The following is a 5459-nucleotide window of genomic DNA, read 5'->3' as shown; positions in this document are numbered from 1 at the left end:
CAGTCCTATTAATGGTTAAAGATTCACTGGTGGAGCCTGAACAATAGATTGCTCCAACTATTACATTGATATAAGATTTCAAACTATTGTTTCCTTGTAACTCAGTCCACAAAATCTAACATGGAGGAAATTGGGAAGTAAGAATTAAGTTCGATCACGTCCTGTGTTATTTTAGTAGACCCTCTCATGAAACTCAACTTCTCATAAGAGAGTTTAGGGATGAACTATTGAAACATAATCAATCAGTGGAGATTAAGCACAACCCAAGTGGCATATCGATCAAAATATCTTCACCAACAAATTGAGAACTAAAACCTTGTAAAAAACTTCTTATTGATAACCACTGCAATCCCCAGAATCTATAGAAAGTGGAAATTAGAAGCAAGTTCACCTTGCTTTGTGTTAATTGGAGAGAGAGAGAGAGAGAGAGAGAGAGAGAGAGAGAGAGAGAGTTGTTCTCGACTGATACAAGTATCAGATTTAAAGAACTTGTTGTGCTATCATTATCCATTAGAGCTATGGAGTTTACTTAATATTAGAATCGAAGTTGATCCCCAAATTGTCAAGTGAAAGATTTGCCACTTCATGCTTTTATATATACTAGTAAAAATACACGTGCACATGCATGTGGTGGTAGTCTCCTAATTAAACATTTTCTTAAGACAAGATTATTGGGTCAATCCATTTGAAGTAAGTTCTGAAAAGCTTGGTGAGCTGATTTTTCAAAGTTTGTATTTTCTAAAAACAAAATTAAACCTAATTATTCTGAATACAAGAGAGAAAATCCATAGACTAAATAGTGCAATTCCCATAATAGAAAGGAGATGGAAATATGAAACATAAAAAACATATGTCTCGTCTTCCTCCACGGAGGTCTTGAGAATGGCATCAATTTCACAAATAATTCTCTTATAGCATATAACAATAATACTAATAAACCATAATATTACAAACCATGGAGACTGATTAAGAAAAAATTAATCTCTAATCAAGTCAAAGCGGTGTACGTGAAAACATGTTTGCTTTCCGCATCCTCTGGAGATTTTTCCATAATATAGTGCAATAACTTCTCCACCTGAGCTCTATCTTGCAGATTAAATGAATTATATGAGATTAAATGAATTATACTACCTTGTGGATGTGGAGTATCTGAAATTGAGAAATGCAGTGCCAGTGATCCGAGAGAAAAAGAAGCTAAAGTTGAGAACTTTTATGCTACTATAATAGAAAAATAAATAGGAATTTGAAATATTCTGAACTATTGTTGTAAGAGACAGAAAATTGAGAAATCGTGGGATATTGTAGTTGATTTTTTGTCCTCTCTGTGATATATATAAGGAATGATTCTATTGCATAAAAACGTGTAAAAGGATTCTATTGCATAAAAACTTGTAAATTCGATGAAAGTTGATTGAAATATACTGTTTTTATGCTATAAAACTATCCATAATTATGTGGCTATAATTTTGTGGCTATTTTTTTATCCCTTTAATACGTAATAATTTTAATGAATGATTACTCCACCCCTTTCTTCTCCACGTTTAGAGAGATGAGTGAGAGAAAGATAATTATAGAGAGAAAATACCCCTTCCTCCAAATTTAGATTTTGTAAGGGATGGAAGGAGAGATTATAGGAGCGGTTTTTTTTTTTTTTTTTTGTATATCTCTCAACATATTTACCTTTTTAATATCTCCATAATTATTTATTCCCTCCCTATTCTCCATAATTCTCTGGAGAATCTCCCCCCATTGTGCTCAATGTTTTTTTCAAAAAGGATGAGTGAGAGAGAGAGAGAGAGAGAGATTTAAGGAGGAATAATAGTGTATTTATTTGGTTTATAAATCTCTCTATAATTCTCTATACTATAATTTTGTGATTATTTTTTTTATCCCTTTAATATGTAATAATTATAATTAATGATTATTCCACCCCTTTCTCCTCCACGTTTAGAGAGATGAGTGAGAGAAAGAGAATTATAGAGAGAATATACCCCTTCCTCCACGTTTAGATTTTAGATTTTGTAAGGAATGGAAGGAGAGATTTTAGGAGTCATTTTTTTCTTTTTTTGGTATATCTCTCTCCATACTTACCTTTTTAATGTCTCCATAATTATTTATTGTCTCTATGGAGAATCTCCCCCCATTGTGCTCTACGTTTTTTCCAAAGACGATGAATGAGAGAGAGATTTGAGGAGGAATAATAGTGCATTTGTTTGGTTTATAATTATATGACTTTTTAATAGTTAATAATTATAATTATATACCTTTTTAATACTCCACTCTCTCCCTTTCTCCTCCACGTTGAGAGAGAGAGGAATATTATATGCCTTTTTTTAATATTTTTTAGTATTTAATTAATTAATAATTATAATTAATTATTACTCTCTCCTTTCTCCTACATGTTTAGAGAGAGAGAGAGAGAAATAGAGAATTATGGAGAGTTTATTATTATTAACTTCTTTTTTTGTTGGTATATCTCTCTCCATAATTGTTCATTCCATCCTCATTCACCATAATTCTCTCTATTTCTCTCTCCACTCTCCCCCTTTCTCCTCCACATTTAGAGAGGGAGAGAGTGAGAATTATAGAGTTTATTATTATTATTATTTGATTTATCTTCCATTTTTAGGAGTGAGAGGATGAGTGTGTTTAAGGTTTGTAATTATATGCCTTTTTAATACTCCACTCTCCTCCTTTCTCCTCCACGTTTATAAAAAGAGAGAGAAAAATAATTATAGATAGTTTATTACGATATTTGTTTCATATTCAATTTTGAGGGGATTTTGGTCATTTGGGGATTTTTCGGGTGTTTTTTGGTCATTTGGGAATTTTTTTTGGTAGATGTAAATGATTTTTTGGTCATTTTGAAAAAATATACCAAAGACAGGGAGTACGTACTTTTATATAGTAGTATGATATATATATATATATATATATAGAGAGAGAGAGAGAGAGAGAGAGAGAGAGAGAGAGAGAGCTGTGGAGTTTACTTAATATTAGAATTGAAGTTGATCCCCAAATTGTCGAGTGAAAGATTTGTCACTTCGTGTTTTTATATATATATATATATATATACACACACTCATGTCTTTAGCACTGTAAGCATTTTAGTCAACAATTTTTTTTTTGTTAAAATTAAAAAAAATATGTTGTAACCTATCTGAATGACAACCAGCTGTTCCTTTATAAATACTTTTAGTAGCTTCTTGTTTGTAACTGAAGCACAAATAGTCAATAGAGTCTTGAGTCTTAACTCGATAAGATCGTCTACATGCACGTCAATGGATGAGATATGGTGGTGGAACCTCAATATTTTTAAAACAAGCTTTTTATCATTTATTTTTAATAATAACATGCATGCAAGCAACATTAAGAATTAGTACCAAGGGTTCAGTAATTATTCACGTTCTTGTTCTTGAGAGTTTTGAAGATTATTTTTTTTTGGATGAATGTTTTGAAGATTATTATTAAGGAAAATTATGCCCACTCCACTGTAGTTTATCGAAATTATACATAGATCCAAAGGTTTGAACGAATTACGTCTCCTCCCCTGTAATTTGAAAGATTTTTATAATTATGTCTAATCAGTTAGTTACTGTGAAATTAATTGTGACCATTTGTTGGTGACATCATCCAATATCATACAATTTAATGCCGCAGATGCCCTAATATATACACACATGAAGTTATCTTTATACCATAGCATCTTCTTCCTCTTCTTTCTTCCTCCTCTCTCTCTCTCGTCTTTGTCTCCATCACCGCTGCAATAAAACCTACTCAAATTTGTAGGTTCAATCTTCTCTCTGTCTCTTATTCTAAGTTCTTAGTCTTGGTTCCGATGGGTATAACCCAACCCGTGTTACCGCCGACATAGAACTCCACAGTAGACGTGATTCCGTGCAGCTGTGCTTCTGTTGTAAGTTCCACAATTCCCTAATTAGCATAACAACTGTCAACTGTCAAGGCTTCTTGGTTCTCCATTTCAATTCCTTCGTCCTCTGTTCTTCTTTTTTTTTTTCCAGATGAAATGAGAGAGAGAGAGAGAGATTCACAAGATAAAATAAAACTTTCCAACAATCACTGCAACCTCAAAAAAACACTTAACAGAGAAAGTTGTTTACTCATCACAAGCCGAAGAGGTCTTCTGGAGAGCCACTCTTAGTTTGTTAACTCCATGATTGCAGAAACAATGTCACCCTCACAAGCCTTGAGAGGCTTCACAGCTTTCGACCTGGAAACTCCTGCTTGTGTCGTCACCGGCTCAATGTCCTTGGCTCCACTCCTATCTCTCGACCTCTTCATCCCCCTGAGCCATGGCTGAAGACTCTGGCTTGGAGATCACGTGACTGAGATCAGGTGCCTTGAACTGCTCTGCAGCTTGAGTTTGAAGTTGTGAGCTCAAGTCCTCTATCTTTGCCTCGCCAAATATTACATGATGTCGGGCTTGAAAACATCAGGTTTTGAGATGACAAATAAAATCTGAAAGAAGAATGGAAATTATTTCAGTAAATACCCACAGCAGCATGCATCTGATATCAAGCAACAATTAATTAAAAAGGTATAAAGACGAACCTTCGTTCTCTTCTTGACAGTTACACGACTAACACCAGGGATGGGTTTCATTCCAAGCTTCAACATTGCCTTGCGACTCTTCTTCTCACTTCTACTCTGCTTTGACCTACCACTTGCATCCCCATCTTCTTGTCCCTCAGCATCATCATCTTCATCATCGTCGTCATCTTCAACCACGGGCTCATCAGGATCGATCTTTTGCTGCTAGAGGTGAGCAGCAAGAAGCTCCTCTTGTGTTTACGCAGTCATCGTTTCGAGAGGCTCTTCTATTGTAAGTTCGACAATTCCCTGATTGGCAGCGGCAACGACAGCTGCGGCGACGATCAGATCGAGAGGGAAGGGTCAAAGAACCTATGGAAAGAAGTTGAGATTCAGAAGATACAGATGAGACCCCTTTCCATTAAAGGGCAATAGAGTCTTTTGTTGTTTAAAACTAACAACGTACTCACAAGTCACACCCTCAATGCTAGGGGAGGGGGTGTAATTCTTTTAAACCTTTGGATCCACGTGTAATTTCAATAAACTATAGGGGGGGAGAGCATAATTTTGAAAAGAAATTTATTCAAGAATATACCTATTGAGTCTAGTCAGAATGAAAGAAATGACCATCCCACTCTCATGAAAATATAAACATTCATTCTATTAATGCTTCTTCATACGTTCTCATCAACCCCTACACTAATGTAGGAGTCACCCTCCTGAAAATAAAGCTTTAACAAAAAAAGTGACAAACCATGAGAAAAGCTTAATTTAAATATTCAGTCTTCATGGTGGACTTGGATCCTAGCTTCCTCTAAAACTCAACTAGTTTCTTGAAAACTCGCTTCGAATATGAAACTTTGAGTATTCAGAGATGCTCGCGTTATTCCCAATAAGACGGCTCGGTA

General features: G+C 34.7%; 1 pseudogene; it reads right to left on the bottom strand.

The window, feature by feature from the left end:
• Positions 1–4143: 4143 nt before the first annotated feature.
• LOC122090544 lies at positions 4144–4821 on the bottom strand (annotated as a pseudogene).
• Between the last annotated feature and the right edge of the window lie 638 nt (positions 4822–5459).

This window comes from Macadamia integrifolia, chromosome 10 (assembly GCF_013358625.1).
Source record: "Macadamia integrifolia cultivar HAES 741 chromosome 10, SCU_Mint_v3, whole genome shotgun sequence".
Classification (NCBI taxonomy): domain Eukaryota; kingdom Viridiplantae; phylum Streptophyta; class Magnoliopsida; order Proteales; family Proteaceae; genus Macadamia; species Macadamia integrifolia.
This window is presented reverse-complemented; position numbering and strand designations above follow the sequence as displayed.